Source organism: Chenopodium quinoa, unplaced genomic scaffold (assembly GCF_001683475.1).
Source record: "Chenopodium quinoa cultivar QQ74 unplaced genomic scaffold, ASM168347v1, whole genome shotgun sequence".
Taxonomy (NCBI): Eukaryota; Viridiplantae; Streptophyta; class Magnoliopsida; order Caryophyllales; family Amaranthaceae; genus Chenopodium; species Chenopodium quinoa.
In genome coordinates this window covers 1,140,535-1,149,944 of record NW_018745082.1, presented here as the reverse complement: position 1 = coordinate 1,149,944, position 9,410 = coordinate 1,140,535, and the positions used below count along the sequence as shown (strand labels likewise).

The 9,410-nt window shown below is 35.3% G+C and overlaps 1 long non-coding RNA gene across 1 annotated transcript; it reads right to left on the bottom strand.

Annotated features, from left to right (window-relative positions):
- Positions 1 to 1,936: 1,936 nt before the first annotated feature.
- On the bottom strand, positions 1,937 to 4,192 carry LOC110709914. The gene is made up of 2 exons (XR_002509054.1): positions 3,722 to 4,192; positions 1,937 to 3,031 (listed from the first exon to the last, which is right to left on the bottom strand). It is a non-coding gene; the product is annotated as an uncharacterized LOC110709914 (long non-coding RNA).
- Positions 4,193 to 9,410: the final 5,218 nt, after the last annotated feature.

Here is a 9,410-nt window from a genome sequence, read left to right as displayed (position 1 = left end):
TTCAGTGTAGTTTTAGGTGCCCTCACCAGACTAGTTATGAAGCTCCTACAGTTGCAACTGGATATATGCAGTGGCTGTACAAATTTTCTCACCCTCGTGTATCTCCTAGTTCAGAAGTTACAAGCAATCTACTTGAGAGAACCAACACGGATTATGTAAGTTTTTGTGTTTTATTATACTATTATTTCGACTACTAGTAATTGCTATTTATATAATATATTGTTGTCTTATTTGCAGTGGATAGGTCGGTTCATGGAGATTCACCAAAGAGCACTGGACGAGTATCCTCACATGTCGCGTGAAGTAAGGGCAATGACTGAGCAACTTGTACTTGATTGGAAGTCGAAGATGGGGTTGTAGATTACTCTTTATTCGTAGTAGTGGTTGCATTTTTAATACTTGTCTGAACTATTTTATATTTCTTTTTATTCGGTGTGTAATGTAAGAACTGGACACTTTTATATTTTGTCTTGTTGCATGTAATGTAAGAACTTAAATACTTAATTAGTTTTATAACTTTATGAGCGCGGGGAAATTAGGTCGTTGACTAACCTCCTCACGACCAAAAAAAATTTATTATAATCCTAAACTAACCTCTAAACAAGTCTAGTGGTAAGTTCGGTGTCGAACCACAAGGAACGGTAATGTTAGATTGTTCTCGATTTAATGCTTAAGCTACGCCGAAGTTGGTTTATGGATAGTGGACACTACAACTACACTAACACACATATAAAGAACAAAATATTATAAAGTCTACTAGGGGTAAAGATCCACTTTGAACAATTAATAAGTTAATGAGAATCCATTTGAAAATCAATCATGCAAAGAAAGAATTAAAATGGGAATTAACTATACTCAAGAGCAATCTCTCAAATTCCTAGCCTAGATCCCTCATTGACTAGGTGCATAAAAGAAATTTACTCAATACGCAATCAAATATAACAATTCTAATTCACAATCCCTTTTTAAACTAGAACTAATATGCAATTAAGTTTGCTATCATGGGAGATCAATCCAATCTAAAACAAACAACATGTCATCATCAATTCAATCAATTTAATCACACAATTATCATCAAATTTATCTTAAATAACTCAATTAACCATTACAAAGCTTCACTCAACACCTAGTAGAAGGAATCATACTCAAACATGATTAACAAAGCAATTAAAGAAAGCATAAAGAGAAAAGAGAGTAAGAATGCTCATTGATATAAGATGGAGATCTTCAAATCATCAAATTCCCTATCCAAAATCCAAGAAAACCATTGTGTTTCTCACTTTCTCTCTCTTAAAATTGAGAGTTTCTCTCTCTAAAAACCTAAAAATAATCTAAAAACTATTGAAGAAATGAATTCCCCTCTCACTAGTAGAAAAAGTGCTATTTGTAACTGGCGAAATTGACTTTTTGTAACTGGCATTGTTGGTTGCGAATGCTACCGTTACAACTAGTGAAAATTATTCGTAACTGGCTAATGTTAGTTACAAATAATGTACTATTCGTAACTGGCTTAACCTAACGCCAGTTACAAAAAGTCTATTTTTCAAGTTAGAAAGCATACTATTCGTAACTGGCATTAAGTTACGCCGGTTACAATTAGAGTATTATTAGTAACTGAAAAATCTTAACGTCGATTACGAATATGTATTTTTTTTAAAAAAAATACTATAAGTAACTAGCATTAGATTATGCCAGTTACTAATAAATAAATAAATTTTTTTATAAATATTTGATTCGAATACAAGAATGGTAATATATCTTACAACTTCGACCCATCGTGAAATGGGTTATAACCTGTTACAATTCAACCAACAAAACACGTACTCCGAATACTTCCATATAACTTAAATTCACCTACAACATACAATACAAACACTCCAAATAGTTCCATACAACTTGAATAAAAAATAATCATTGATTTATAATTTAGAAATGTAATAACAATAACCAATAGGCTAAATAAAAGTTGATATATAGAAAGTGTTATATTGTTTTATTAAGCTAAATGCGATTAATCATAACATCGATTAATAAGATAACTAGTCTTTTAACAAAAAATTAAGCCTAAAAAACTTAGCCCATTGTTCTCGAATCTCATTCAATTCTACATCGTTGTAGGCTACAAGTCTTGCCAAATACTCCTGCAAATATATTAAAAAAAAATACGTGTCTATAATACTTTATAAAAATAAAACATCAACCAAAACTTGTATAAAGCATTTTATCTTGCAAAGAAGAGGTAAATTCATCACTAACCTCTTTTAAATTTCTCTTGCAATCGATATGGAAAGATACTATCTCATACATATATCTCATTACATAAGAAGCACATTCGGTACCACCACATTGTTAGTGCTACGCAACAACCAAAAATAGAATTATAGCTTATTTTTTAAGGGAATCAGGATGGAGGGAGCATCATATGAATGCTAAACGCATAACTTTCTGATGTTTGATAAGCCAAGATAAGACATTAAACTAGTAAGCATAACTCCTTTAAACAATGACAAAATAATATTGTTATGCTAGCATTAGCTTCACCCATAACTCTAGTGTTGGTATGCTAGCATTAGCTTCACCCATATTAGCCCATGAAATTTCACCACCTTTAATGATTATTTCTAGTTTTGCCCCAAAGAAAGCAGGATCCCACACAACAAGATCAGCCAACTTCCCAACCAACAGGGAATAATTATTCAATGTAAAAAAACTAGAATACTCCATGTATCCTTTCTTGCGTATTATGCATATGAGAGCCAAGTAAATTGTGAAAAATAAATAAATTTGGGAAATTAATATTCAAGAAGAGTTATAAATGATGCAAAATTTATGTCAAGCTGGTATAAGCAACATACCTCAACTGATCCAACATACTTATTAGAAAACCCATTAGCTATGGCAGGATTAATGATGTATTTTAATTTGCTATGTATCGTTTAATTTTGAAATTATCATTGTCAGTTTCACTTGGCGGCAGTAGCCCTCTCTGTAATTTCATCTTGTGTGCAGTTTGTCAAGTCCTACATATAACCTGTATAAATGAATATAATTGAGACTAGAAAGTCCAACTGCTTGATATACTAGTATATTAATCTAAAAGAACAACTTCTTGCCAACATTGACTTTCCTGGACTAGTACGGGGATAGCTTTTTAAAAGGGTCATGGAATTACGGATAAAGAAATATACTGCATGAATCATCATTAATATCTTTATTGATGAGAACAGAAACGAAGATGACACAGCTACTTAGTAATTTCACCTTTTTTATGTGAAATTTAGTGCTTCTTTTATACCCAAAACAGAACGATTCATATGGAAGTAATATATATTCATTTCACACAACAAAGTGCAACTCATATTCTTACCCCTAAGACAAGGGATCAACTCTCTATTGGAATCAACCGGACATCCAATTCCTTCCCCACCCGCTCCTCAATACAGCTAATAGAAAGGCTGGACATTCGTAATTTCGCCACCGTCTCAACAATAGAACGACATAAATGAAATATTATAAGCAATCAAACCCAAACAACCAATGATTGACTACCAGAATCGAAATATTAAAAGAATTTTGCCAAACTTAGGGTTCATAATTCGAATCAAGGCGCACACCTATAATATTCAAAATACATTACATTCACAAAATCACATATTCACAAATGAATGAACTCACAATTTCAATTAACAATTGAAAAAAATAGATTCGTTAAAAACTAAACCTGGAGACTAGAGTTTTGCTTTGTCGAAGAGAGAGAACTCAGAGAAGGCTAAAGGCAAGCAGGCGAACACCGATCGGCCGTCGGCGGGACGCGGCCAACGTCGATCTGAGAGCAGCGCCGGTCCTTGAATGAGAGTGAGGGGAGAGGAAGTCAGTAAGAAGTTAGGGTTCTTCAATGTTTTCGTTTTGTAAAATTGGGAATTGGGGGTATTCAGGATAAGTAAAAACAAAAAAAAAAAAAAAAAAAAAAAAAAAGTAAATAAAGGTGTGTAGGCAAAAGAAGCGCAGACTAGTAGGGAAGTACCAACTATTTTTTTATTTCATTTTCCTAAAAAAAACACAAAAAAAAAAAACAACTAATTTTTTGTTTAAAATTTAAAAAAAAATACAAGTGAAGCCTGAGTAGTGGGCACTAATATTAGTAACCGGCCTTAATAAAGCCCCTTACAATTAATAAGGTCTATGAAGTTTGACATATTATTTGTAACTGACATTTTTTATGCCCCTTACTAAAAGTTGGTCAGCCTATCATTGACCTACTATTTGTAACTGACCTTGGTTATGCTAGTTACTAATACTAGTTTATTTGTAACCCGCATTATCTATGTCAGTTACTAATACTCTTTTTGTAACTAACATAATTTATGTCAGTTACTAGTACGACGTTACAAATAGCACTTTTTCTACTATTGTCTCTAAAATGAGCAAAAAAAATCTATTTATACCCCTTACTAAATTGCCTAGTAAGCTCCGCAAAAATTCGAGCAGCGCGTAGAGGTGCGGGCGCTCCAATTTCATGCACGAGCGCTGCTAGTTGCAGCAAAATATGGCAGAATCGTTCCAGAATTTTTGGAGCGGGCGCTCCTCATAGGGTGCGCGCCCACTCCTATCGGACTGGGCAAACCGTTGACCTTCAAATGAGCATAACTCCCACGTTTTACATCGAAATTAGGCATATGACCTGTCGTTAGAAAGCTCTCGAGATAAGCTTTCATCTCTAATTAGAATCGCCCCAAAATGTTTTGTAGAAAAAAAGATATAGGCGTTTGAAGTATGATCTTTGCAAATAATCAAGTGCACATTTCTTCATTACTTGTTCTTTTATGTTTTATATTTCTTCAATCTTGAACAAGAACTTATCCAAGTGTTCCTAAAAATAAGAGTAAACCAATAAAGTTTAATCTAATGTCATAAGCCGCCAAAATATGCAAGAAAAGCCAAAATTGAGCAATAACGGCATTTCATACACAAACATGACAAATGTAGTAAAACGTTATTAAAACCAAGTAAAAAGATAGAAAAACTATGAAAAACTAACTAGAAAACTCCTAAAAATAGCGACATAAATGACACTTATCACTTTACCTTACATAGCTACAACTGTTCAAACTTAGTGAAAGTACATTAATAATTACATAAATAAGTTTACTACCTAATTAATGAATCCCACATGTTCTTTCTAACTTTATATTGTTGATCTCATTCATCAACACTAGCCTCGTGGTTCTCAGTCCACCGACCTAGGATTGGCGTAAGAGGTTAATCATTTGCAAGTTCAAGACGGATGAAATGTGACCCACCAACTGTAGCAATCATGAACTCTCTACTCGGTGCCCTGACCCTGTTTTGTGCCCTCAACGGTAGCACTGTGATGCATGGGTAATAAAAAGTTGGTACTAGGCCTACACCGAGACAAATCACCCTTGCGGTTAACCAAGTAGCAATAGGAAGTAAATCTTAGATTGTTACCATCCAATATCGCTCCTAAACCGCCCCACCATCCCATCGAATACGCTCTATATTATATTCATCTAAGTCTCCCAATCCCGTAAATCCATTCGTAAAACTTTGGATGACCGACGATCTTGTTTGCTATTGTTTCCCGAGCGTTATACCATAACGCTTGATCACTAAAGAAGAAGTCAGCCATACAACAAAAGCCACAGTTCCCATCACCAATGACATCCTTCCACGCTGTGATGTACGACAACATCGGTCCCGGAAGCAAGTGAAAATACCTGCACTAACTAATGTCACACAGATCTTCTGCACAAAAGTAATTGTCAATATTAGTAAAGTTACAAGATAAAATAAATTTAATTTAAAAAATTAATTGTCATTTATTAGTACCTGTTTCTTGGTTACCACCACGTTCATTGTTTCGACGGTTTACATGCTCAAAATAACTTTGATCACGCATGGTATCATTAGTGTTCCTCCGTCGACCTCGAACGTTGAGGTTTACAAGTGGTTCCTCAAGGTTTGTATGATCTGGATGCAGCTCCTCCTCAATGATGCGAGATACATTTCGAAGTGCGGCAAGATCACTATCCATGACCTCATCAACCAGGGAATGAAATGTGCAGCTTCCTCGGTCGAATCGTTAACCAATTCAGGATTATTAACACCATCACCAATAACCAAGGTCTTCCAATAGGAATGAATTTTCCTGGTATACAAGCATGTCTATGCAATTAGAAAATTATGTATCTAGCAAGCACGTGGTATACCATGGGTCACACGCATTACACATCCACAACGTTCATAGACCTGGTAACTCAAATCCCGCATCCTTGTCATCTCATCATCAGGTACTTTCAAATAATGTTGAGATACTTTACCATTTATACGTGAAAGGGGCAATTGTCTGTACTTCTGACCAATTTTAGATATTGATGCCTCCAAACCATTACAAATTGCAATAATTTGATTGCTAATATGACAATGGACTCGGGCCCATACAGTATCCATAGAACCTGCCATTGATTCATATTATTAAAAACATTATAATTTTTATTAAATTTACAATAACGAAGTAAAGACAACAACTAATATAGTAAAAAAAAATGAACCTGTGGATGATTCAAACCATGTCTTCATTGCTGAATGTTCGCTCTCAACTCTATAGTTGCTCGTGTTACCAAAGTGAAGAACTTGGTTCGTCCAATATGTCACAATTTTGTTTTATGACAAAGTCATGTTCTCTCAACATAAAGAATCACTGCCGAAAAACTTGCCCACCTAGCTTTCATTGTAGCTAGAGCATCATCATACTCTGCCTCGGTTGTAGCATCCATGATAGGTTTCCATTTGTCATTTTTAAAACTCTTACCAATCTTCTTGTTTTTTAACATATCAGTCACCCTAGCCTCCACATCTTTGTTAATATGTCATCGACAGAGTAAATGCAACGTCCTTGGAAACACTTCTCTTAAAGCCGCACAGAGGCCAAGTTCACGGTCTGACAAAAATACTGTTTGCTCTTTATCAAACCCAATCAACTCCCTTAATTTCTGCAACACCCACTGATAGCTTGTCGTGCACTCATTGCACATGAAAGCATAACCAACTAGGAAATTCTGGTTTGTCGGTGTGACACCTACTATCACAAAGAACGACATCCCATATCGGTTGGTCTTGTAAGTCGAATCCATACCTATTACATGTGGGTATGTGCGGAGCATGTTGTCCGTGATTGGGTGCACCATAAATGTATGTTGCAGGACGCCGAGATCATTGGTCATGACCTAGTAAATATACTACCCTCTCAACTCCTCTTTCTTTAGACATCTCCGTCCTCAAGTCATTCCGCCAATTGTAAATGTGCCTAATGTTTGGATGATCATTAGGAAATTGCTCTGCAATAGTTGTCATGATGTTATGCGGCATAACCTTGGACTTTGTCATGTCACGCACAACCTGTTTTCCACCGGGGCTCAATCCACTAACTTTACAATGACTCTCTTAATACACAATCATTGGATGGTTATGGGTCCCGATTTCATCATTTTTTGCATGGATCTTCCAACAGTCAGTGGTGAATTCATAATATATCTTGATGTAGAAAGCACAAGCATTAGCTTTGGTTTTTGTGTCCTTCCGTATTGCGTTCTCCAAATCTCTCGGCTTGCTCCTCCGTGCTCGATCATATTTTAAATATCGATATAGCCAACCATCTTTGGTTTTGTTATAAGACAATTTCACTAAAATAAATCCCAGATTTCTGGAAACAACATCGCCCATTTGACTGCATCATTAAACGTTGGAAATAACGTGTCCATGACGAAATTCACGTAATAATTCACACCATCACCGTCGTCTTCAGATTCCAAATCCTAAAAAAATAAAATAAACAAAACAATGGTCTAAGACATTACGTTCTTTTTTATATTATTAATAAAAATATTTATAAATCAATATTAGAACTAATAATATCACTATTCACAAAATAATACGAAATAATAATAATAACATTAATACTAATAATAACATAAATACTAATTACAAAAACAATAATAACATTAATACTAATTATTCAAATTATCAAAATATTAATAATAACCACATTAAAAATTTTAATTCTAATAAAAAGACTAAGTTAATAAATTTAATTAATTAAAAAACATTAATAATAATAATAACATTTATAATAACAACAATAAAAACATTAATACTAATTACAAAACAATAAAGAAGATTCGTTAGGGGATAAAAACTCCCTCGAAAGAAAGGGCGAACCACCTTGAAAGAGAGGATAACCTACCGCTATATATCGTGGTTTTTCTCTGGCTGTAATGGCCAAAGAATTGATTGAGAAGTGTTCTAATCTAAATTTAGATGAAGAAGAGAACAAAATTGTTGATCTGGGCGCAATGGATTCGTCTAAACAAAACGCTAGGATCTCGTTAATGCTCGTGGGGAAATTTTTAACTGACAGAGGAGTAAACATTGAAGCTTTTAAGAGGACAATTACCCAATCATGGGGGATGAAAGGTAAAGTTGTAATTCGTGGAATTGGTGCAAATTTATTTGTTTTTCAATTCTTTCATTGGTGTGATATGGAGAAAGTCCTTGGGGGCCGTCCATGGTGTTTTGAACAAAACCTCCTAATTCTCAATACCATTATTGGAGATGAACAACCGCAGGAGGTTAAGTTAACTCATTCTCCGTTTTGGGTTAGGCTTGAAAATTTGTCCTTCAATTGTCGTTCGGATGCCCATGTGAAGGCAATTGCTGCAAGTACAGGAGATTTGATTGAAATTGAGGCTGATCCTCTTGGTATTGGCAAAAACCGCAGAATAAAAGTGATGCTCGATGTGAATAATCCTGTACGAAGGTTTCAAAGTGTTAAGAACAGGGAAGGGGTTGTTGTTAAGATTTTGTTGAAGGATGAAAGGCTGTCGTTTTTCTGTTTCATGTGTGGGATTATGGGACATAGTGAGAAATATTGTATCAATGTTTCTAAGGGTATGCATGATAAGGGGTTTTGATAGGGTACGTAGATAAAGGCATCTCCGAGAAGAGGGAAGAAATAAGAGTCTGATGAGATTGAGGGCCTGTATGCCGCAAGGAAGCTTCAATTTATTACGAATCAACAATCTAATGAAGGCGTTGCAACTGGTAGTGTAGGGGTGCAGGACAAAAAGAGTGGGGGAACGCCATTATTGTGTAATAAGGAAGGTGTTTTATCCTTGAGCAGCATGGTCAATAAGGGATTAGAATGTGATAGGGAGAGAGTTGGAGATGGGAAGGGTGTTGATATGGGGGTGAGGTATGAGTTGGGGCACGAAGGGGATGAGGTTGAGGGTGAGGTCTGAAAAAATAGGGGGGCAAAAGCTTACATAGGATTGGAAAATAAAGGAGTGGATGTTGGGGGGAAAGGTGGAGTAGGTCCTGGTGTGTCTGGGTTG